General features: G+C 43.2%; 1 pseudogene; it reads right to left on the bottom strand.

The window, feature by feature from the left end:
• The window catches only part of LOC103548491 (parafibromin-like), an 81327-nt pseudogene extending 55678 nt beyond the window's left edge, over positions 1-25649 (bottom strand).
• Between the last annotated feature and the right edge of the window lie 900 nt (positions 25650-26549).

Here is a 26549-nt window from a genome sequence, read left to right as displayed (position 1 = left end):
GACAGGACACTATGGGACTTTGGGCACATTTCTCAACTTCACTATGCCCTAGTTTCCTTACTTGAAAATGAGAATTTTAAACTAGACAATCTTTATGCTGCTTTCTAGTGCTAGAATTCCTTGGGTGATGACATTTATAAAAATATTAGCAAAAATGTTTAAAATAAAAGCAGATCAATTATCCTGGAAAAGGTCTGCATACAGAAAATCCTGCTCTACTCAATAAGGCTGGATAAATGAGGCCCTCATTCTCATCAGTGTAGCTAAAAAAGTTAATTTAATCTTGTGAATGCCCTCTTCCCCTGGAGTGGGCCAAGCGAGTTTTTATAAAACCCCAGAGCATCTTCTGGCATACACTGTGAGCCTGAGTTGCTGGGGTGTGACTAGAGAATGTCCTCTTGCTTCCCAAAATGCAAAGCCTTCTAAAATCTCTGGTTACCTGGGGAAATCCAGGAAATTATACAAAACTTAAGCTACTATTAAGGTTTTCTTTTTTCCTTAAGATTATATTAACTGTAAATATAAGTTGCATAATTCCTTGGAATATATTACATTTCATTCTAGAGGTTGTTAAAATTCACACATCTACCTCCAACACATCCTAAAAGAGGAAAATAGTGACCTGGTAATTGCATGAGACTGCTCTGATCTGGCTGTGGGCCATTTACAGGGAAGTCTAAATAGATGTCTTAGTGCTGCTTATTGGGGAAGCGCAAACGGAACCCAGCTTCCTGATGGTGCCTCATGTACCAAGGGCTTCCCTGCAAACTGGCCCTGCTGCTTCCCATGAACTGTCACTGCTCTGTGAAGACCACCAGCCCGTCACCAGGAATGCGGGCTGGGAGCCACTCTGAGATCAAGGGTGTGCTGTGGCACTCTGACTTTCTCCAAACCTCGACACAAGATCAAATGTGACGGGCTTTTTTCTTTTTCTAAATTCAATCTTTTATTTTTCAGATAAAGTGACATAAGTAAAATTAATTATTGATTTGACAACTCTTCTAGTCAAAACAGACTGTTCATGTGTTACTTTTCTTGTCCCATCAGAAATTAAAATTTGCTATTCCTTCAATTAAGTCTGAGACCAACAATATGTTTCTGGAACTCAATTTAGTTATTAAACAGAGGAAATTATGCTATTACATAACAGGAAATTTCAGCCTTTTACAAAGTTTGATATTTACTATTAAAGATTCAGAATGCTAATGGAATCATTATGTTGGGTTTCAGTGAAAATATGAGTTCTAATTGTTTTGTGGAACTACTTTATTTTTCTTCAGATACAGTTTAAGCTACAATAAGATATATAAACTTTTCACTTCTCGAGTTAGCAAGGATCTAGAAGTCTGATAACACACTCCATTGCAGAGGCTGTCAGGGAGACAGGCGCTCTTACATTGGTGGTCGGATATAAATTGGTGGAATCTCTCTGGATGACAATTTGGTAAAACCCTTCCGAATTAAAAATTTGGATAGCGGCCAGCTCCGTGGCTGAGTGGTTGAGTTCGCGCCTTCTGCTGCGGCGGCCCAGGGTTCGGATCCTGGGCACAGACATGGCACCGCTCGTCAGGCCACGTTGAGGCGGCGACCCACATCCCACAACTAGCAGGACCTGCAACTAAGATATACAACTGTGTACGGTGGGGGGGTGGTTGGGGAGATAAAGCAGAAAAGAAAAAAAAAAAAGATTGGCAACAGTTGTTAGCCCAGGTGCCAATCCTTAAAAAAGAAGGAAGATTGGCAACAGTTGTTAGCCCAGGTGCCAATCTTAAAAAAAAAAAAGAAATTTGGATGACATTAGGTGGAGCTGAGTAAAGTAGGCCTCAGTGCATGAGGGTTGGGGTGAGGGAAATGGGGCAGCTGAGCAAGGCAAGGAGAGGCCATGCAAGAAGGTGACCAGGCACAGGGTCAGCACACAAGCAGAGTGAAAAGGGAGTCCAAGTGGGCAGATGGCAGTTACAGCAGTCCACTGCAGGGCATCAGAGCCCAGGTGGGATGAGGAGGACTTCGGCATGGTGTGGACGGCTTGGCACAGGGTTTCAGAGCCCAAGTAGGGTTAGGAGGCAGATTGTGGGGGAGGGGTGGCCCAGAACAAGGGGTTGAAGCCCAGTGGAGGTTCAGTGCAGAGTGACAGAGTCCTAATGGAGTGAGGAGGATGTCCACAAATGGGGTCTTAGGAGAGGGTAGTGACAGGGTTTCAAATTAGTGAATATATTGAGGAGAATGTGAGACAGGATTCTCAATGTTGGAGAATGGAGTTACAGACATGGAAAAGGAGAAGATTAGAATGAACCCTGTGGTGTTGGATTAGAATTGAGGATGTTGGTGTGAACTCATGGTTTTTAGTATGTAGACATAGTTGTAGGAATAAGTATGATGTGAATATATATATGTGGGTGCATGTAAGTGTGTGTGTGTGTGTGTGTTTGTGTTGTACATACATAGATTCCCTAGCTCTGTCCACTAAGAAAGCCTGGGATCTGTGGCACCTCAATAGCAGTGAACATACCTAGTGCATAGATTTTGGTTTCTAAATACCCTTCTGTACTAAAGACCTTAAATAGAAAAGATCCTTTATCCAAGGAACCAAAGATCCTTGGATAAATAACTGATACCAGGGCTGAGGTAGAAAGAGTAAAAGCTAAGCTTGAACATCTTATTATGTAAGAAAACAAGGAAGTGCTCAAAGAATGATGGGGAAATGTATGAAATATGAAGACAGCTTGAATGGGTTCCCACTGACCAAGTCTGGAATAATTTAAACATCCAAATAAGTAATGATACTAATGAATTATAATCTATTGAATAAACTAGGAATCCATGAGTTCATGATGATATAAATGAATGAATGGATGAATAAACTGAAAGTTTGAAGAGGAATGGGATAAATACATGGCTTCAAAATGCTGTCCCTCAAAATGCCTACTAATTATATGGGGAAAAAAGTCACTTTACATTGTAGAAGCCTGGCCGACATCCCCTTAATCAAGCGAAGTTAATATCACCACTACCAGGACAAACGGAAAGCAGGCCCCACCGGATGCAGAGAGAAGACCGCAGTGGGACTTCCGTGAGGGTGTAAGGGTGCACACCCGGATCAACCGTGAGGAACCTCACACTAACCCCACCTGAGAGACAGGCTGCTAAATAACCGACCTGTAATCTTCAAACCACCGAGGTCACGAGGGTCGAGGAAAGTCTGAGGAACTCTTCCAGAGTGTAGAAAACTAAATGCAACATGCGAGTGTGGACTGGCTGCTTTGCTATAAAGGATGTTTGGAACACTTGGTAAAATTTGAATGGAATCTAAGATAAACAATGTATCAGTGTTAACTTCCTGATTTCGATGGCTGTGTTGAGGTTATATAAGAGAATGTCCTTGTTTGTGGGAAATACGCAATAAAGTATTTTGAAGCTGAGGCATCATATCAGTGACTCACTTTCATATGGCTCAGGGAAAAAATTCTTTGCACTATTTTTGCAACTTCTCTATGAGTTTGAGATTGTTTCTAAATAAAAAGCTAAAGGATGTATATACAAATTCCACTTTTATAAAAGTTCATATGTAGGTTTTCATCCTACAGATATATGCTCCCGTATGTGCAAAATATTGCATGTACAATAATATTCATTGATGCATCGCACCAAGAGATAGTATATAGTAAGAACTCAATAAACGGAAGCTTGTTTTGTTCCTGCTACCATTCTTCCTTACACAGCCTGCAGCGAGATTACAGAGCCTGAGTGGATGGGCAGGGCGAGCTCATGGGATGGGGGCGGCTTGGCGTGAGCAGCCTGTCAGTGTCGGGGGTTGGGGTGGTCCAGAGCCAGATATCAAAACCGACTGTAGCTCTCAAAATCAAAGGGATAGAAACTGAATTTACTCTTGACCCAGTCTGTTAGCTAAGCTGTACAATTTACTTAGAACGTGTGTTTCAAAACTTCATCTTGGAAATCATGAAGAGAAAGGAGGAGATCTTGCATCAGTGGTTCCTAACTCCAGCTGCATATTTAAACAGAGCTTTAAAAATACCCATTCCTGGGCCCCACGCTCAGAGATCCTGATTTAACTGGTCTGAAGTGGGGTCTAGCCGTCACCATTTTTCAGAAGTTCCCTGGGTGGCTCTAACGTGCAACCAGAATGGAGAACCACCTTCTGTCGCCTTGACAGTGAAAGGTACACATCCAGTTTCGAGGACCCTAAAAATGGGTTCTCGGGGTGACTTAATCAGTGCTTCTCAGACACTATTCATTCAGACTTCAGCTTCATGAATTTTCACCACACCTTCTGCCGTCTCCACTATTATGAAATATTTTTCTTCCAATTGACCCTGTTTCACTTAATTTTATTGTAAAAAGAATTTTTAAAAGAATATATTACTGCCCTGTGTGGAAAATCAAGATTGCTTGGCATAAAGAGAAGGTAAAGTTAAAAATAAATACTTAAATTCCCCCCAAATATTATTACATTCTTAAAATGTGATAATTAAATGAAACAGTAAAAAAATAAAATAAGAATAATAAGTCTAAGCCATTCCTATAAAAACATGAATATCTGAAACACAGGTGGAATTAAAACTATAAGTGGTCCTTCCTAGAAGGCATCGTCTGGTTGGGTTGCATTTAGGCCAGCATGGGACGGTTTCTAGGGGAGACAGATGACTGGGTTTTTAGTTTTACCGTCAGTGAGTTCAGAGAGACTCTCCCAACATGTACAAACTGGAAAGGGCATAAAGGATTCGAGCACTAATTTCTAATCCAAATGTCATAAGAGGCTTTTTTCAGTTAAATATCGTTTCAGAAAGTAATTGTAAATGTGTTCCGGGTGCCAATAATGGACTAGGGGCCAAGATCGCTCAACCTTCCATTTTGCTCCACTCCCACCCCGACCCCCAGGTCTCAGCAACCGCCACTGAAAATCAGCAGGGCAGGCCAGCAGTCTGGAAAACTCCAGCTGCACGGTTATCTGTTAACCAGTTTTTACATGAAAGTGCACATTTCAAACACACCTCTACCCCTTTCTTCTTTCTCCTTGGCTTTTAAGGAAATACTATCACCTGGAATTCAAGCCACTCCCTGAACCCAGTTTCTAAGGAGACACCTATCCCCAGGCAATATTTTAAAATAGGTTAGCCTTTCTCCTTCTGTCTCTATTCTGTTTTTTTCCTTTCGATCTACTTCCCTACCCTTACTCTGTCCTTAAGGATGGGGGGGTCTCTCTGTCTCTGTCTCTGTCTCTGTCTCTCTCTAACCAAAGCTACCCTCACCCGCATGGTGCACACAAGGTAGGAACCCACAGCCCAGGAGAAGCTGCTAGGTGCTGCATGAGTCACACCAAACTGGGAATCAGAAAATTGTGTTTAGACCTCAGCATTTATGGGAGCATTAGGAATTCCCTTAACCTCTCTGATTCTTAGTGTTCTCGGGCCAAAGTGGTGCTAACCGAAGATTATTTTCTCTGGCCCACCTTTAAGACTTTGGTAAGGAGAAAAATAAAATGAAGTGTGTGAAAGCCCCCAAAATATTAAGGATTACTACTATGAGGAGGTCTAAAATACATATGCCCTACCAAGGCTTGACTATTTCATATAGGACATGTTCGTAATTTAAAACAAGTTTTCTCAACCTCTGCCATACTGACATTTGGGGCTGGAGAATTCTTTATTGTGAGGGGCTATCCTGTGCACTGTAGGATATTTAGCAGCATCTCTGGCCTTTACTCACTAGATGCCAGTAGCCTCTCCTCTCCCCCCAAGTCGTGACAAGCAAAAATGTGTCCATCCGTTGCCAAACATGTCCAGGGAGGGGGGAGGGCAAACTCTTCCGGTTGAGAATCACTTCTGTAAAAGTCGGGAAGCCTCCTTCAGAAAGGTAATTTATTTCCCGCAAATTATCCTGAAGTAACTGGAACTGTGCATACACTTTTGGGGTTTTTTCCCCACTTAAGCAACAACATTATTTATAATATGTAAAAATTGAAAATTACCATAATGTCCAACAAAAAAGAATTATGGCATAGCCATATGATGGAGTACCATAGGGAAGTTGCTTTGCAGAGCCATATTCGCTCTCAGGATGCACCCCTGCCTGCCTACGGTTCCAGCCTCCCTGCGAGTGAGGCGGAGGCCAGGAGGCCCATCAGCCCACTGACAGCAGAGCAGGAGGAAGTGTGTTATATCTAGGCCAAGACAGCTAGAGCTTGCTCTTCCTCCTCCATCTTTCTCTTCTCCTTTGGCAGCAACCACAAAAGCCATGTGTTGAAGTGACAGGGCCTCAGATGGAAGCATCTTGTGTCCCAGAGTCACTCGTTGGAGGAGAGCTGCCCTGGAAAGCCACCTGGCCCACAGCAGCATTTTAATTTATCAAGAAAAAGCTTTTGAGCCACTAAGATGCCGCCGTTTGTTTGTTACTCTGGAATGGCCTCTCCCAACATGTACAGATATTCATGTTTATAAAAGACTGGAAAGACAGAGAGCCAAATGTAAACCATGCTACAGGGCCGGCCCAGTGGTGCAGCGGTTAGGTTTGCACGTTCCGCTTCGGCGGCCCTGGGTTCACTGGTTCGGATCCCAGGTGTGGACAAGGCACCACTTGCCATGCTGTGGTAGGCGTCCCACATATAAAGTAGAGGAAGATGGGCACAGATGTTAGCTCAGGGCCAGTCTTCCTCAGCAAAAAGACAAGGATTGGCAGCAGATGTTATCTCACGGCTAATCTTCCTCAAAAAAATAAATAAATAAAAATAAATAAATAAACAGTGCTACATTTCAGTGGTGGGCTTACCAGTAATTTATTCATTTCAACAAAGGTTGACTGAGCCCTGTGCACCATCACTGTGAGAGGGGCTGGGACTCAATGATACACATGGGGGCCTTGTCTTGACCTTAGGGAGCTCCCGGTCCTTTCACGTGTCAGGAGAAACTGCAGGTGAGACGGTCTTCACACAAAAGGTGGACAAAAGAAAAGAAAGTCATAAACACCAAAAGGAGAAAATTCTGCATCTGTAACCTGAAGAGAGAGAAATAACTGGGCACACCTTTTGCATACCTTTGACACAGTATATTTTGTGCAATTTAGTTGGTACTAAGGTTAAAAATACAGAGCTCCAGGATGTTCTGTCACGGTTGAGCAAACCCAGCTGTGAGCACGGTTTGTCGAAAGACATTTTATTAGAGTGTATAAAAGTGCCACTCCGTTTAGGACTGAATGTTTGCAATCTTTCTGCTCTATTTGCTGCATGAACGTTCATTATTTCAGATCAAAGAAAACAGAGGAAGCCACTCACACTTCCCCAGTGTCTCTCTCATTAAAATTAATTATTTTCCGAATTCACTTCTCTTTGTGCACGAGCATGTCCAGTGAGGGAAATAGGTCTTAGGAAACCCAATTATGTCTGAGGCAGTTTCTGAATCAGATAAAAGGGTTGGGAGCTGGGGCTTAGCAGGCCTGGTGGGGAATAACCTCACATTTCCAACAACCTGCCAGACGAAGAATTCTCCTCCTTGGGGTTAGTTTTGAAAGCACTTCGCCTTAAATATAGGCATTTTCCAGTTTTAATTTCCAAAACTGAAAAGCATGAATTTCACTCAGAAAGAAATGGAACAGTTTTTTATTTTGCTTTATAGCACATGAATTTAATTACAACATCAGCTGATCAAAGAACCACAGTGCCTTCTGCGAAGGATTTTGGTAATATTGTGCAGCTATGGATCACACTTCTTTTATTTAATGAACCCGAAGCACACATATAAATGATCTCTTCAAACAGGGAGGCTTGATTCCCAGTTCACTGGGGAACGAATATATTGATTATTGTTAATGCATAGACCAGGCCCAATTAAATATTTCAGTAGAAATCATCTTATCAAAATAAGGACCTAGCAGCACAGCTTAAGGTAACTTCTTTTAATTTTCATTTGTTAATAGAAAGTAAGAGCTTGGTGTTCCAAAGACAAAAATAATATATTTAAAATTTCAAAAGAGTGATAAAAACGAAAAGTTAGTGCTATCATTCGCAGACTCATCTTGACCCGACAGGAGAGCGTCAACGTGGCACCCGTGTCTGAGGAGGCCAAGGAAGGCTCTGCAGAGTGGATTCCATGCCCCCACTGCGGCCGTTCCTTCTTGTCAGCCATGTGCTAACGGTGCTGTTCATCTGAACTTGGAAAACAGTGCCACCTCCCTCCCCTAGGATGCGAGGCCAGTGCGGCCGTTGCCGTGACTAAGGCCCTGGAAGGGGCTGGTGCATAATCTTCCCCAGAGAAAGGGAAAACGGCTTGGGTCTGGTTCTTGAGGCATCCTACCCTTTTCAGGCAGCTGGGCGGACCTCGGGAAAGTGGGGGCTGACAGTGAGGGGGGACTCTCCAGGGCTGCTAAAAGCGTGAGCAGTCTGCTGTGGACTGAAGGTTGGTGTCTCCCCAAAACTTACATGTTGAAACCTAAGCCCCAACGAGATGTATGTGGAGGTGGGGCCTTTGGGAGGTGATTCAGTCATGAGGGTGAAGTTCTCAAGAACCGAATCAGTGCCCTTCTGAAAGAGACGCTGGAGAGCTCCCTCAATTCTCCCACCACGTGAAGACGTAGCAGGAAGAACACCATCTATGCACCAGAGAGCAGGTTCTCCCCGGACACCGAGTCTGCCAGCACCTTGATCTTGGACTTTCCAGCCTCCAGAGCTGGAGAAATAAATGTTTGTTGTTTAAGCCGCCGAGTCTGTGGTATTTTCGTTAGAGCAGCCTGAGCAGACTAAGACACAGTCCGAATGTGCACTATGACTAGCAACAAGCAAAGCTGGGTTTTTACTTTTCGTTACAAGCATTGGCTCATTTTTGCTATAAAATATCTTCACTGTAGAAAATGTAAATCATAAGAATTCAGCAGAAAATGTAAAACATATATATTCCCATTACTTCAAAGGAATAATCATTGTCAATATTTTGGATTTTGTCATTCCAGACTTTCTCCTGTGTATATATTTAATACTTTATGAAAAGGACACATTTTAAAGACTATTTTCAATTTGATTTTAAAATTCAATAGTATTTCAATGATATCTCTCTGTGTTACTCTGCATGCATCTACATAACTTTTAATTGTGGCATACTGTTATGTTGTGTAGCTATAATCTAATTTATTTAAATAAGACGACATTTGGTTGTTCCCATTTTATTCTATTATATGCCTTTCCCTGAAAAACATTCCTGCATTCCTTTCTTTCTGCACCCATGCAATTATTTCTTTAGGATAAATCTGAGAATTAGAACTGATGTGTCAAGGAAATGTATATATTTTTTATGCTTTTGATACATATTGCCAAACTGTCTCCTGGGGTGAGCAGGCTCTAAGATGGACCCCAATGATCCTCACTTCTGATTTTCCATCCTCAAGTGTGTGGGCTCCCAGTACTTTTATAATTTCGTTGTGGGCTAGACTGATGTCTCTGGCCAGCAGTCAGAGAGGACCGGAGACCTGGTACCAGCAGCGACGGGGACCCTGCCCTGGGGGATGGGGGGTTGAGCCTCCTGTGCCCGAGCCAAGCCCTCGAATGCAGCCTTGGGAGGCCCCTGAGCTGGAGGAGTTTAAGTTATAGTTAAGCTATACAGTTAAGCTATACCCAGACTCCTAACTCACAGAACTTGTGAGATAATTACTGTTTATTACTCTAATCTGCTCAATTTTGGGCAGCTTAAATAGCTTCCCCCCAAGACAAGCCTAATGGAGAGTCTCATCCGCAGTAGACTCATGAGTGCACATCTCCCACGTGCTCACCAACACTGTGCTTTAATCTTGGCCAGGCTGTTCGCATTTCTTTTATTACTATCAAAGCTTAATATTTAAATACATATATATTGTTTATTTGTATTTCCTTTTTAATTGAATTGACCTTTTGTATCCTGTGCCCATTTTCCTATGAAAAGTCTGTCTATTTTTCTTGTAGATATGAAGGGTGCTTTATATATTTGGGACATTGCAAATTCCTATTCCACCCCTCTACACACACACACGCACACACACACACACACGTGCATGCACACACACACACAGATCTTTTCTATATTTCTATTTTAATTTGATATTTTTGTTGCAAAAATCTTTTGCATCTTTATATGGTCAAATTTTTGTTCTTTCTGTCTTTGATATTGTACTTTATATTTTCTTCCAGTACTTTTATAATTTCAATATCTATAAAATATCTTAAATCTTTCTAGTATTTAATTTGGTGTAAAATGTAGTATTTATTTTGGCTTTTTCCCCACAATAATTAATCAGTTGACCTAATATCATTTATTTAATAATTCTTTTCCTAATCATTTAAAGTACTGACAAATTATAATCCTTTTTAATGTCTTATAGGTCAAATCCCATATTATTACCATTTTCTATGAAATTTTTCTTAGATGTTTTTATATATTTACTCTTATAGATACATTTTTAATTAGTTTATCCTAGTCCCCCAAGTTCAAATTAACATCTTTATAAGGGTAACTGTTCCCATCCAGGAATAGAGTATATCTCCGTTTATGCAGTCTTTCCTTTGTGTACTTCAGCTAACTTTTAGAGTTTTCTTTATAAAGATCTTGCACATCTCATTTTACATTTATTCCTGAAAATTTCATTTTGTGTTTTATTTTGTTATTATTATTACTGTTGTAGTGGTGGTGGTTTTGTTGGTAGACTTTAAGCTCCTTGAGGGGAGAATATATTGGTTGTGCTCATCATTACATTCCCAGCACCTCGCTAGCCCCTGACTCACAGAAAGCACTTGATTCCTACTTCTCAAATAAATGAATGAATTAATAAACAAATAAGTGATAAATTAGTCAATTTTCCATTATATTTTCTAACATGTTATTGATATATAGGAAAGCAAAAGGTATGGAAATGTCATAACATAAAAATATACAAATGCTATACACATCTAATTACCATTAAAAATCTACAATGTGAGGAAACAATACTTAGAACTTATAAGAAAAGGGGAACAAAAATACAATCCCTACTATACAAAGAGTTCTTTCAAATCAGAAAGATAACACCGACAAAGTGGGCAAAAGACATTAGTAGGTAATTTACAGTAGAAAAAATGCAAATACCCAATATCTGTATGGGAAGGAAAAAAGACATGCAAATGAAAACAATAGGAGCTATTATTTGTAAAAGCGTATGGAAAAGATTTTAAAGTTTGATGATAAAAGCCAGTTTTGTCATGGGCAGAGAAACAAGTAGTTTTCTGCATTATTGGCAGTTAGAGTTTTAAACTGGGACAGTCCCTCTGGAGGGCAGTTTAGAAATACAAGTCAAAATTCAAACTGAGCTGATTTGTAGATACAGCCATTCTACTTCCGGTAATTCAATTCTAATTTTACCTTCACCTTAATTTAAATCTTTAATTTATATTAAAATAATTACATAGGAATATACATTTAGAAGAAATTAATAAAACTAACCATCAGGGAACCAGTCGTTTGGATAAGTTGTCTTGTGGTCTCACACCAATCCATGTGAAAAAAGGGAGAAAGAGAGAAAGGAAGGAAGGAAAGAAAACATGAAAGGCCTAGGCCAATCTCTCGAGGCACTCACAGTTCAAACAAGATGCTATACAGACATAAAAATATAGAAAATGGTTAATTTTATGGAATTGCACTTCATATTCAAAACAAAACTAGGTCAACTGTCAACTCTCCTTTATCCAAAAGAAAGATAACTCTTAAATTAATCTCTTTCACATGAATCCAAGTAGAGAGACTGAGATCATTTCCAGATTCTATTTATCTTGCAAATTGGCTAAAAACGCAGGACTAGAACTTGAGGGGGCCAGGGGTCCATCTAGTAATTCCACTAACGGTAACTTTGAGAAAACTATGTAAACGTTTTTGACTTTCATGTCCTCTAAAATATCATTCGTCTCCTGGGACTCCTGTTTGTGGCAGCATTTTCAAATGTATAAGGTACTATCCAGATGGAAGGGAATGAGTAACTGTACATCCTGAGCGTACACGCAGGATTCTCTTCTCAGGGGAGTGATGGTCTCATTTCCTTACTTTTTTCTTTCTATCGGCTTAGAGGATATATTTGGGAGGCTCTAATTTTATTCAAGAGCATAGTAAGAAGTAAGGCACTTTTTAAAGTGGTTACAGGAGCCAGGCAGGAAGGCCTCTGACATGCAACAGGACCATGCAGTGGGCTGTGATTCTAGGACGATTCTGTGATTGAATTGTGCCACCAACTCCACTCGGTTTGACTCAGAACCAGTGGTCCAGGCACTGGGAGGCCTTTGACTCTCCTTGGAGGAGAATAGAGTTGAGGCACTCTCTGGTGAAGAGGTCCACTTCATGGGTGGGCAACTGGGCCTTGGCCCTAAGGGCCCTGTGCTTGGTGTAATGCTCTGCAGTTGCCGTCTTGAAACTCACGTTTTTACCAGGAGGCCCTGCATGTTCGCCTTGCACTGGACCCTGCAAATTATGTAGCTGGTCCTACTAATAAAGGATGTTTCCTCAGGGGTACTTACAAACCAAAGTAATCTCATTCACTTCATTTGAAATCGTCCCTCCAACCCCTAACGATAAGCATGCCTATCTCTGAGGTTTTTGCTTGACCACCAATAGTAGTAACTACAGGTAATCTACAGGCACCTGACACGTATCAGACACTAGGCATTTTATATCCATTATTTCTGTTCGTTTTCTCAGCATCTCAATTTGTGCTATTATTATGTACATTTTACAGATGTGTGAATAGTTAAGAAATGTGCCCAGGGTCACACAGCTGTTAAGTGGTGGAACCGGCATTAAGCAGATAAGAGCATCTGCTCCCATAGCCTATGCTCCGTCTGTTCTGTGCTGCCTCCACTAACACCTCCTCTGAGGCTTAAATGTGTAAAATGCATACTTCAGACCCCACATTGCCTAGCGTTTAAATATGGTGAGGGCAGGACAACTTTATGAGCCAAAGAGATTGGTCATCATTGACTCTTTTTCTCACACCTCACACTCAATTCATCAACATGATCTGTGAGTTCTATTTTTAAAATACTTCAGGAGTTTGACTTCTCATCACCTTCCCCAGTATCCACTCTTTCCAAGCCACAGTCATTCCTTTCCTGGACAACATATGCTTCTGTTATTTCTGAACACCAGAGCACCTTTAAAATGTGAGTGAGGTTGTGTTTCCCCTCTGTGCGACGGTCTCCCATCTCATTCAGAATAAAATTCCTCCTGTGTGTGGCCCTAAGTAACGTGACCTCATCTGCCACCACTGCCCAACTTGCTTATTCTGCTCTAACCTCACCAGCCTTTTGCTTGTTCCTCAGAACAAAACAAAACCACCAGAAACTTTCTTCTCCCAGTTCTCCACGTGGAACACTCGATCCATCACTTCCTGCACGTCTCTGCTCAGATGTCCTCTTACACAAAGGCCTTTTCTGACAGCTCTTCTAAGAGAGAGGCCCTCTCCTATCACATTTCATCTCCTTACCCTGCTTTATTGTCTCCTTATCACATCTGTTATATAAACGGTTCAAAGATGGCCTCTTTGTGTTGCCCCGTAGGTTGTCTATTTCTTCACTGCAGGCTGAGCCCCATCCAATTATTTTAAAAATAGACCAGACATGCAGATTTTCAGATGTTTAGAGCCTGCCTGCTTTGCATACCCCTCAAAACCTCACCTGACTTTTGTTACTCATTGATAAGACAGGGCAGTATAGTTATAAGGCCACAAGCTGCTGCCGCCCTTGGGAACTCTCTGACCCAGACACTGCTCGCCATACTGCTGAGCGACCTCACCTGGACATATAAGCCCCCTTTCCAATCCCACCTCCACTAGGAGTTCCCTCCGCCCCTTCTGGACAGTGGCCTCCTCACCACAAATCTCTGGACAGTCTCACACTGTGAGGGACTTCCCTTCTCATGCAACCCCATGTAAGCATCACCCAATAAAGCTTGTTGTGTGTTACTGCCTCTCTCATTGTCATGTCTTTTTCCTTGATCAGCCCCCAGATCCCTCGAACTCAACCCCTACAAGCTACCACCCTTATGTCTTTTCTGTCTCCCCTTAATGGAACCTGAGTCTCAGAGAGCAGGGCCTATGTTGTGTTCACTGAGGTGTCCCCTGCAACGTCTCCACATTGCTAGTAGGCATTAAACACATATTTGTTGAAGTGGCAAATGAATGACTGAATCATCACTGTTCTTCCTTTCCTTTCCACCCAGTTGCACTCTTTTATACTCATGCATCATTACCTTCTAACAATGAATTCTCTTTCACAAGATAGCAGAAGAGATGCCAGCATTATTGTGGAGAAAGGTAAGGAGACTTGCAATAGGGAAGCCACTCCCAGATAAAGGAAACTAGATCGAAATCTTACCACACTCAGTTCTAGCTTGAGATTTCCATCCTCCACCTTGCCATTCCCAGCAATACTCCCTTCCTTAAAGTCAGGAGTTGGCACAAGAGAAATGGAGGTTGCCAGCTCACCAAGCTTCTGCTACACTCTCTGTGGCTTCAACCTCAACACCCCCACAGTCCCTCTCACCAAGATTTATATAAATACAGATAGGCCTCATCCTCTTAGAAGAGAACAAAATAATCCACTTCTTAGGGACCGGCCCCATGGCTGAGTGGTGAAGTTCGCGCACTCCACTGCGGTGGCCCAGGGTTTTGCTGGTTCGGATCCTGGGAGCGGACATGGCACCGCTCATCAGGCCACGTTGAGGCGGCATCCCATATGCCACAACTAGAAGGACCTGCAACTAAGATATACAACTATGTACCAAGGGGGATTTGGGGAATTAAAACAGGAAAAAGAAAATAACAATCCACCTCTTATAAGAGAAATTGGTGGGGAATTTAAGGTGCCTACCATCTGTAAGTGCAGTTTTGTTTGTCCTGTAATATTCACTGGCAGGCCTTCATGCCTCCCTTACTGCTTTAGGGAGAATGTTGAATTCTACTGTGCATTTGTTGGTAAAGCATGAGAGAAATTTCCTACACTATTCAATATAGTACGAACACCGCTTTCACAGGAACACAGTTGTAGCTGTGGTTTACTTGGGGATGCACCGTGCGTCAGCCCACACCAGGCTGTTTTCAGCAATTCACTCCCAAGGCCACACTCTTGACTTTGTCATCAGTTTGAATAATTCTACCAATGACATCTTAAATTCTAACCCAGATACCCATTGCTTATCCACAGAATCCTCACACCTCTCCCACTCTGACAACTTCTACCAAGCCTCTTTTCCATCTTGTCAAGACCTCCAAGTTCCTTCCACTCTCCTTGGGTACCTGGAACACAGGATAATTCCCTAACAGCAGATCCTTGAACCATGCTTCAGTTTCCTTCCATTTCTTCCCCCACGACCCCTCCGCCACTCCTGCACTGCACTTTCTTGCCCAAACCACCTCATTGCTTTCTCTTTTCCTGTTCCAGCATCCATTATACCCTAGGAGTGACATTAGCAAGCCAGGCAGTTAATTCACCACTCTCTTGGCTGGATTGCTGCCCCCACCCAGTGAACTTCCATCTCCGCTTTCAAGTCTTTGCGGATAATGAGGACTTCCCCAAACACTTGATTTAGAATTTTAAGTCATAGTTCCCCCCGACAACAACATCTGATACCTCTTATCCTGATCTATCATTTCCATACTGCGTATCACCTTCTAGCATTCCATTCCACTTACTAATTAATTATATTTTCTCTTTATTTTCAGTCTCTTCCCCAAATAGAATATTTCCCAAAGGCAGAGTTCTTTTCTGTTTTGCTCATTGATATATATCCCCATCTATTGAAAGAGGGTCACCACATAATAGATGTTCATAAATAGTTAGTTCTTAAATAAATAAGATACATAAGGTCATAAATAAATAGCTCTGAAACACGTAAATGAATGAACAGTTTGTTTCAGAGATCACATAGACCCACGTACCCTAGTACAGCTGGCCTTTCCCCTGCAGTTTTCTTTCCCACTGCAAACGTACCTTACCTTTAATGCTTGTTTTTGGGTGTGACATCTATATCTATTTCACGCTGAAAATATGGAGGGAAACTAGCCCTTGGTCTCTAAATTCCTTTTCTTCCAAAAGCATCTACCCACCTAACCGCTTTCTCTTCCTTCTCAGAAGCAGAGCTGTGTGTCTTTCCTCCTTTCAAAGTCTGACCCTTCCAACCACGCTCTCTATCTTCTGCCCACCCAATTTTTTAGGGGGGAGGGCTTGCTCAGTCAATGTCTGGCAAATTGGTGGGGTTTGCACCCTGAATGGAGCACCCTTCCTTCTGTGAGAAGAACTAAGAAAGAGGGAGAGAATTTCCTCCACCCTGGGGTTAGAAAGGACAACTCTAAAGAGGAAGGGGCAGAGCTATGTGGCTCAGAGATTATGCAACTCAGGTAGGATCCCTGGACCCAGCAAGGATGATTGTGAAAGTGTGCCGGGGGAGGGTGCCAAGACTGGAGGTTTAGGCAGCAGATTACTCAGCCACCATGGGGCAGGTCTCAGAGAGAGACCCCTCAATGCAGTGGCTCAGGAGAGACTCCAGGGGAGAGGCAGGACCCAGATCTCCAAACTTCTTTTCTTCCTAAGGTAGCAGCTGCACCAAAGCCAGGGAGAGATGGAACCCACCAGAAGTCCCCCAGGAGTGTAGTGTTAACTACCTGGGCCCACCTCCTCCCCACGCTCCAAGGTCAGGGACAGCAACGACTGCTGGAGAATCAGTGCCACCTTGTGGCCACAACAGCACAGGATGCCCCTGCAGACAGAGCTGGCTGCTCCACTCTGCTTCCTACCACTGTACTCCGGAACAGGTAATCCCCGGTTTGAGGAGTGTTTAGTTTGATCGCGGGAGGTGGAGGAGGGAAGGGATAACCTGGAAAGGAAGACAGGTGTTATTGCAATAGCCAAATGGAGACTTCAGCCATTTTGAATATGGAAGGAGATGTGACATTTTATACCAGTCACCCTGGTAAAAAATGGCGCATATTCACAGTGCCTCCTCTCTCCATCTTCAGTTTCTCCTTTCCACTGGTTCCTTCCATCCCTTCTACCATGAACATAAGCCAATCCTCTCCACTCTAAAAAAGGAAAAAAGAAAAAAACTGACTCAATCTGCTACCCCTTGAAATCATGTCTTGTCTCCTTTTTTTTTTTTTGTAAATTATGGTAAAATATACGTAACATAAAATTTACTGTTTTATCCATGTTTAAGTGTACAGTTCTGTGGCATTAAGCATTGACAATGTTGGCCAACCATCACCACCATCCAGCTCGGAAACTTTTCATCTTCCCAAACTGAAACTCTGCCCCCATTAAACAGTAACTTGCCATTCCTCCCTCCCCCCAGGCCCTGGCAACCTCCATTCTACTTTCTGTCTCTATGAATTTGACTACTCTAGGAACTTCACATAAGTGGAATCATACAATATTTGCCCTATTGTGTCTGGCTTATTTCACTTAGCAATTGTCTTCAAGGTTCATCCAGGTTGTAGCTTGTGTCCAAGTTTCATTCCTTTTCACGGCTGAATAATATTCCATCGTATGTGTATATACCACGTCTTGTTTGTCTGTTCATCTGTTGCTGGACATTTGGGCTGTTTCCACCTTTTGGGTATTGCAAATAATGCTGCTATGAATGTGAGTGTACAAGCATCTGTTCAAGTTACTGCTTTCAGTTCTTGTGGGTATATACCCAGAAACGGAATTCATAGAGTTAGAAACATGGCAATTCTGTGTTTAACTTTTTGAGGCACTGCCGTACTGTTTTCTATGGCAGCTATACCATTTAACGTTCCCACCAGCAGTCACAAAGGTTCCAATTTCTCCACATCCTTGCAAACGCTTGTTATTCTCTTTCTTTCTTTCTTTCTTTTTTTATAATAGCCATCCTAGTCTGTATGCAGTGGTATTGTCTCCTTCTTTTCTCTAAAGTTGAAACTTTAAAACACAGCCTACACGAATTGTCTGCACTCCTTCCTCGGCATCCGCTTCCTGGAATCTGGACTCTGCCCTCATTAGCCCCTCTGCTCCTCTCCCCATGACCGTCCAGCACTTAGAGAACAGCAATGGCTGCTTTCTGTTCAGTTTCAGTTTGCCTTTATTGACCTCTCTACTGGTTTGGCCATTTTAATCACAACTCTTTCCTTGGCTCCTGCAATACTCAAAACCATTTTTCAGTTCATTCCCCTCCCCTACCCCTGCAGTCTTCTTTCTCTAAATTCTGCAACTCATAAACTTTGGCATCGCTATCCAACTACCCTTGCAAATTAGAAACTACCATCCATACTCAATTTCTCATCAAGACCGCTGACTCTATTTGCAGAACTCCTTTGAAATTGGAACGTTTCTCCCTATTTGTAAAGTCACTGGGCTCCCTAGACTTCCCTGAGTCCATCTTGATTGAGCCCACACCTCTGGAACGGTCTCCACCAGCCCAATTTTCTTTCGCCATGTCTACCCACCTGCTGCAGGAGGTATCTTTACAGAAGAATCACGTCATTTCATTACTTAAGAATCCTCTTCAGTTCCTCGGTCCCTGGCAGAAGGTGGCAAGGCACGCATGGCTATCGACAATCTGGCTCTCCTTCCCGACCTCATTTCCAGTGACTCTGCTCTGTGCAGTTCACATCTCACTATCCAAACCTCCTATGGTCCCCCCAGCTTGCCGTGCCTCTTGACGCTCTGCACCCTTGCTTCTGTCCATCACTGTGTCTGGAATATTCATCTTCCCTTCTCCATCCGATGAGCTCTTGCTCATCAATATTGCCTGATCTGAGAAGCCTTCCTGGACTGTCTCAGAGTTATTCACGCTTTCCCCTGAGGCAGTCAAAATGATCCCTGCTACAGAAATGGATTTATTCATTTAAGTGCCTATGAGTGATGCTATATGCCAAGCAAGTTCTAGGTCCTGCCGTTATGAGACAGATGAATCATCTGCCCTCAACTAGCTTGCATTGTTATAGAGATAGGGGGAGATCCAGAAAATAAATAAATACATAGTATGTCAGATGGTGATAAGTGCTGTGGAGGAAAAAGAAAAAGCAGGGCGCCAGTGTGGGAACGTTGCTATTTTCCATAGAGAACACCTCCCTGAGAGGGCTAGAGGAAGAATGGGCACGATGTGCACAGATTCTGGGGCTGGAGTGTTGCAGGCGGAGGGGACAGCAGAGCGAAGGCCTATGTGGCACAAGTATGCTGGTCACGTTCATCAGGGCCAGTGTGGCTGGCGTAGAGTGTGTGCAGGGAGAAACGTAAAGCTGAGGCCCGAGATCACTCATTCCGAAGAGCTGAAAGTCACCCCAAGTCGGTCTGTTCCAAAGCCCAGACTCGGTGTGAGACGGTGCTCCTTCAGCCTGTTGGTCATTCAGACACTGAAACAGTTATTGGGTGCCTAGTGCATGGCAGGCTCTATTTTAAATGTGGAAGATGCACTGATGAAAAAAATATACTAGTGCTCTTTTTCAAGAAGCCTAGCATAGCAAGGCAGATACGCACACATGTTGGTGCGACACAGTTTTAGGTACCCGGGTCCTAGTCTGTTCAGTGGATGCACAGAGGTAAATTCTACCTGGTCTGTTCAGGAAGTGCTTCACGGAGGGGTCAGTGCCTAGGCTGATCTTGAACAAGATTCAGGGGCCTTCTTGAAGGACATCCATCACACCGGCAATGCGATTATCTCTTTAGGCCTACGTATTCATTTCCTAGGGCTGCCTTAACAAGGGTGGCCTAAAACAACCACTAATGGGCTTAGAATTTACTGTCTCATAGTTCTGGAGGCTACAAGTCTGAAATCAAGGGATTAGGAGGGCCAAACTCTGTCTGAAGTCCCTAGGGGAGGATGTGTCCTGTCTCTTCCATGGTTCCTGGAAGTCCTTGGCATTTCTTGGCTTACAGATGCATCATTCCAATCTCCGCCTCTGTCTTCACTTGGCCTTCTCCGCTGTGTGTATGTGTCCCCAAATCTCTCTCTTTTTGTAAAGACACCAGTCGTTGGGTTTAGGGCCCACCCTAACCCAGTATGACCTCGTCTTAACTGATTACATCTGCAAAGACCCTATTTCCAAGTAAGGTGACATTCACAAGTTCCAGTGGTTAGGACTTCAACATATATTTTGGATGGACAGCACAATTCAATCCATGACAGCCTGTACATTTGGTATTTTTTACAAGAAGTGTGCACTAATTTTACAATCTGAAACGTGTTTTCATTAAAAATAACATAAGAAATCTTTTCTTAAGCTGTTGGATTAGCAAAGATTAAAAAGAACAGTGATAGCAATTAATGAGAGGCTAGCAAGGAACAAGAACTCCCCCACTGAGGAGCGTACAGGATTAGTTCAGTGTTTGCGAAGGGCAGAGTGTAAATAAGTTTTAAAATTTTGAACGAGCACACATACCCTTTGACCAGGGATTCCACTTCTGAACATTTAAATGAAGGAAATGGACAAATACTTGAAAGAATGTGTACGAGGATATTCACTACAGTGTGGTTTTATCTAACAAGTGACAAATTGGAACCTACTTAAAATGGTTATTTTTTTAAAACAGGTTATCAAACAGTATTTTTGTAAGAGAGAGGGTGTGTGTGTGTGTGTGTGTGTGTTTACAGAGAAAAAGGTATGGAAGGATATCCATCAGAATATAAATACCCACAGTGCACAGTGACTAAATGTTAAAGGTGGGGGGGCGGGGGAGGCCCAGATTACCCGATCCTTTCCTGAAATTGTTGTGCCTGCCCTAATGCCACCACCCGTCCTCCTCTGGAGGGCTGGTCCCAGCCCTCTCCTGGTGGTTCCCGACCCACCTGCCATGGCTTCGCTAAAGAGCTGGGATGGGGCAACATGTTCACCCACCCCACTTCTAGGTTTATTTCCAGGTAGTGGGTTTTTAGGTAATCTTTATTTCTTTATTTTACTTCTCTGTACTTTTTGAATTCCTTTTTTTGAAACAAAAATGTGCTATTTTTATAATAAGAGAAAGCACTTATAGTCTTTTGAAAAAAGAGATGCGTAGGTGTTTACCAGGCATGTGGGGTAAGGCATTCCAGGCAAAGGGAGCGGCAGAAGCACAGATAGCTGGAAGGGCAGTGGAGGATAGGGTGACATTTTAGGTAAAGTGTCATTCCATTGGCAAGATTAGAGTGTAGATTACAGTGAGGGAAGAGGCCTAGAGAAATCAGCAGGGGCGAGATGTGGGAGGCTCCGCCGGCCATGCTGTTTGCCTTCTTACACAGGCTGTGGGAGAGAGGGACTTTAGACAGGTGAGATAACTGATCAGAGATCGCTTTAGAAACAAGACTCAGACGTATGCGGCAAATAGATAAGGAGGGAGAAGATGAGACTGGGTGAAAGTTGGGAGACTGTTGCCAAAAGCCCAGGCCATACTCAGGGCCTGAGACAGGGATACAGGGTAGAGAGAAGTAAATGGATATAGGAGGTGTTAAGAATAGGAATTGACAGGACCAAGCAATTGCTGGTCTACTGAGGGGAAGGAAATGAGGAGGTATTTGGCTTGAGTGCCTTAGTAGATGGTGGTGTCAATCACTGAATGAAGGAAGGGAGGAGGAGGAGCAGATTGCGGGGAAAGTCCATGAGTTCACTTTGGGCAATGTTAGGTGCTGGGATTCTGGGAGCCAACCAAGAGGAGAGAGCAGCTAGTAATTACATGTACAGGCAGAGAGTTCATGAGGGAGCTCTAGGCTGAAGATAGAAATGTTTCGGAGAGCAGATGGGTAGTGGCCGAAGTCATGGGAGCGGATGGGGTGCCCAGGAAGAGGAGAGTAATAAGGAGAGAAGAGACTTCAGGGCAAAATCCTAGAGTATCATTTAGACTTCTTTAGTTCCAAGAAATAGAAACCAAATCTAATAAATATAAGCAATAGATAACAAAAGAACTATTGGAAGCCTGCTGAGTAGGTCACAGAATAAATAGCTGAATAACCAGACCTCAGGGAAGACAGGAAAGAAGGGAGCTCCAGGGTCTCTGGGCAGAATCTGTGGCTGCTATACCAAGAATACCATAGACTGCGTAGCTCAGACAACAGACATTTATTTCTCACACTTCTGAAGACTGGGAAGCCAGATCAGGCTCCCAGCCTGGTTGGGTTCTGGTGCTAGCTCCCTTCCTGGCTTCCTCACACGGAGAAGAGAGAAAGGGGAGGTGAGCGTGCTCGCTCCCTCTCTCTCATATAAGGGAGGAGTCTCATCTTCTAAGGCAGTGATGGATAGGGCAAGCCGTCAGGAAAGAGAGGCTGGTACTCTCCTGCACAGGCTGAAACTGCTGTCCAGAGGCAGAATTTCTTCTTTTTCAGTGAAGCCAAAGCCCGAATTTTAAGGCCTTTCAACTGATTGAATCAGGGCCACCCAGATCATCTGGCATAATCTTTGTTGTTTAAAGTCAACTGATTATGGACTTTAATCACATCTACCAAACACCTTCACCATAACACCTAGATTAGCGTTTGGTTGAATAACAGGACTGTAGCCTAACCAAGTTAATGTATCAAAAAGATCATCACAAACATATTCTAAATATTTAACATGCTGTAAACATTATTCTAAATATTTTAGCCAGAACATTCTTTTGAGGTTCTATGGTTCCTCCTCTTTTGCAGATAAAGAAATTAAAACTCTGAATGGGCAACCAACCTGTCCAATGACTTGCAGCTGGTAAAAGGTGGCGCTGGGGTCTGACCCCGGGCATCAGACTGCACAGCCCATCAGCTGAGCCGTCTGCCCTGCTGCCTCTTTGCGGCAGAACAGGATGCAGTGCCTGGAGAGCAGAGGCCAGCTGTACTCACTTTTGTGCTCTCAGCACCTAGCCTGGCAGATCACAGGGAGCTGACTGTTGAATTAACTAGTTAAGGTATAAGATTTAAAATAGTCTGTATATACTCAAGGGAAGATCAATGAAATCCATTTAATGGGTTCCTCAAACTGTAAACTCCAAAAACCAATTTTCTTAATTTCTATTTAAGTGTTCTTGGTTTTCTAAAGGAATTAAGCAGTTATTTAGTTCAGAGCTAAAGATTTTAAGTAAAATACTTCAAGCAAGACTTTTTCCCTAAATTGCCCCTTTAATTTTCTACAATGTGGCTTTATCCTTTTATGCATGATATGAAGCCAAATTCCATATTTAATTAAAATTCAATATCTTTATGAGAATACAGGAGATATTTTCTTTATGAGTTCTTTCTTTGGAAACTAAATGGAACATGTTTAAATTTACTTAGTCACGAAAATTAAATTGGGGGTTTTCAGTATTTAACCATTTTACTGACATTAGCTCCAAACATAATTAAATTGCAAAACAAATTCTCTGTCGCACACAAAATTTCTTCAATCAAGAAAAGTAAAAGCAAACTACAATTATTCAAGATTATGGATAATCCAAGTGGAAAAACATCTCACAAAAGAAATGAGAAATGGGGCGTGTAAATCCTGTTGTATTCATGAAGATTCTTTTATTTATTTTTATTTTTTGTATTTGAAAATGCAGCTGTCTTGATTAGTGTGGCATCATTGTTAAGAGCACTGTCTTTGCTACAAGCCCAGCCACTCTGCTTCTAAGCAGTGTGTGCGTTTCAAAAATTGACTGTTCTGTTCCTAATTTATGTTCCTCTGAAAAGTAAAAATCACATAAGTGTCTCTAGCACAGAGTTTTGAAGATTAAAAAAAACTTAACTATATGTACAGTGTTCATACCAGTGATTCATGCAAATTATTATTTAAATGCTAATACGGTCAAGGATTGGAAGACAAAAGAAAAACTTGATTTAAGCAAATATTTCTGAGTAGGAATTTGTAGTAAATGCAAAATAATTGGATTTCAGTTCATCTGCTACATATAGAAATCTTATATGAGGCTTCTTTTAACACTCGATGATAACCGATGCTCTGTAAGAATAAGAATCTGGCACAACCAGAGGCACTCACAACTAGGATATACAACTATGTACTGGGCGGCTTTGGGGAGAAGAAGAAGAAAACAAAAAGAAGATTGGCAACAGATGTTAGCGCAGGTGCCAATCTTTAACAACAAAAAGAAAGGCAGATCAAGTTTAAAAAGAAAAAAGAATAAGAATCTGAAAGAGATTAGGCAGATTTGAGACAATCCAAAACCTCTAGCATGTTAGAACTGGAGAGGATGACCGAGACTGCCTGGTCTCTTCCAGGGCAATCAGCAGGCGAGACCTCGAGGCTCAGGAGACACAGCAAGTGCGCTGCCTGAGGGCGTGGAGTGAGGGAGCTGTCTGAGAGGTGTGCTAACCGTGCGCCCTCCAGTCTGCCCTGTGAAGCCAGACGGTGCGGGGGCGAAAAGGTGTCATAGGCGAGTGTCCACGACTTCTCCCCGGCCAACCAACCCACCATCCACTCTTACCTCCTTCCAAGTTACTCTTTCCTCCTTGCCTCAGATTCCAGACCTACGCGAGCCCTCCTGAGACCCCCCTCCTCAACTTAGGACTCCTGCTTACATCTCACCCCTGTTTCCTCTTTTGGCTTTTAGGTTCCTTGCTGCTTTGGATGAGAATTCTCTCCTTCCTCCCCTGAACCTGCGGCCAGAGCCAGCCCTCACAGGGCATGGGGAGCCCTAAGTTCAAACAGCTCTATATTTGAGATTAAACTTGGTGAGGAAGCCTATTTGCAAGACTATGCTCAAGGTATTTCCCAATGTCAATGGTCGTGTTCTCAGTGTCTTGTGCTGCTGCTACTGCTGCTGCTTCTTTTTGTGTGTGTGTGTGTGAGGAAGATTGGCCCTGAGCCAACATCTGTGCCAATCTTCCTCTATTTTGTATGTGGGATGCTGCCACAGCATGGCTTGATGAGTAGTGTAGGTCCACACCAGGGATCCGAACCTGAGAACTCACCCCCTCCCCCCAGCCACCACGGAAGCAGAGTATTCGAACTTAAGCACTATGCCATCAGCCGCCCGGTGTTGTGCTTTCAAAGCCACAGAATCCAGGTTCAGACAGGCCTCTCAGTCCATGTCTTGAGCCCATCTTGTGACGTGTGATTTACCTCCACAGCCTCCCTGTCAAGGGTTTGGTCAGTAGTTGCCTGACAAACCCAGTGCCCAGGAATGTGAACCCATTCACCTTCAGAACATCCCGACTCTTAGAAATTTCTTCACATTTTGCTAAAACCCTGGCCCTCTGAGTCTTCTACCAAGGAGCTGACGGTGTTGAATTTTACCCGAGCCCCGTGCTCCGGGAAAACACTCTCCTCTCCCCTTGCAGTCGTCCCTTCAAACAGCCTCTCCTTGCTGAGTCTGGATTTGTTTTTCTTTGACAGAACTGCTGTCATCTCCTCAGCCAGGCCCCACAGTCTCTCAGCGGGGGCATGGCCTGCAAGGGGGACAAAAAGAAATTCTTAAGTGGGGAGGGGGAGACAAAAAAGTCTTAATCTTTTCCTGTGTCAAGCACAGTTATACACATAAACTGATCTGTAGTATATGTGTGGTATTGAAATTTCATAGTGGGGGTGGGGCAATTAGGATAAAAATATCTGAAAAGGCTCCGCAGGGAGACGATTATGAAAAAAAGGTTGAAAACACTGCCTTGTCCTTTTTCCATGTCGGAACTCTTCAGATGTCTTCAGGCAGCTGTCCTACCCCTGCGGCCTTCTCGCTTCCAGGGAATGAGGCAGCTCTCTTCCTTTCTCGCCATTGCTGTTTCTGAGTCACTTTCCCTTCCTCCTCCTTCAAACCTCCCAACCCTGGCCATGCTGACGACATTGTGCCCGCTTTGAAATCCTCATTTTTAGGCCCTTATTTACCAGAGACTGGGCATTTGGCTCATGTCCCCTTCTTCACCCTGCTCTTGTCATCTTTACTGGTGACCGACTCAGTCCTCCTGCCTCCTCTCAATTCCTTGATTTCCTCACCTCTTAGACTCTTCTCCTCTGCCCCATCTTAGCCAATCTTCCTCCCCCGTCCCCAGCACACCACCATCTGGGTCTTACTCCAGCCTCTGTCATCACCATTCCTGAAATTCGATTTCACGTGACCCTTCTCCTGTCTGCCACTTCCAGCTCCCCCAGCAGCCCGCTCCCGCAGCAGGTCTCCATTTCACCAAGACCTCAACCTGCTGACCTACCTTTTTGAGCATCCACAACTCCATCCTACCTTCCCTTCCCCGTCCTACCCAGCTTGGATTCCGAAGCTTGGTATTATCATCCTTCCCCTGCCTTCCTCGTATTGCCTGCCCTTGCCTGCCCTTATTGCCCATCCCCTGCCTCCCTTGTCTGATTTACCTTGCAAACCCCAACCTTGTTTTAAACCAAGCTGGCTGACTTCTGTGCCTGCATCTGAGCAGCTGAATACTGAAGAAAGATCATACAACCTGGCTCCTGGGTTCACTTTAAATTCATGTCAAGAAATACATGGGCATCAAAACTGCTTGAGGAAGGATATTTTCTTACAAAACACCATATCATTACATTGCCTAAGGAGAAAAAAAACCAAATAATTCCCTAATGTCTGCCATTTAATATCCAAGACATTTGAAAAATGGCCTTTAAGATTTATAAAGAAGCATGAAGACTTTGTCCTTTGGATAAGGATTTGA

Source organism: Equus przewalskii, chromosome 9, assembly GCF_037783145.1.
Source record: "Equus przewalskii isolate Varuska chromosome 9, EquPr2, whole genome shotgun sequence".
Taxonomy (NCBI): domain Eukaryota; kingdom Metazoa; phylum Chordata; class Mammalia; order Perissodactyla; family Equidae; genus Equus; species Equus przewalskii.
This window is presented reverse-complemented; position numbering and strand designations above follow the sequence as displayed.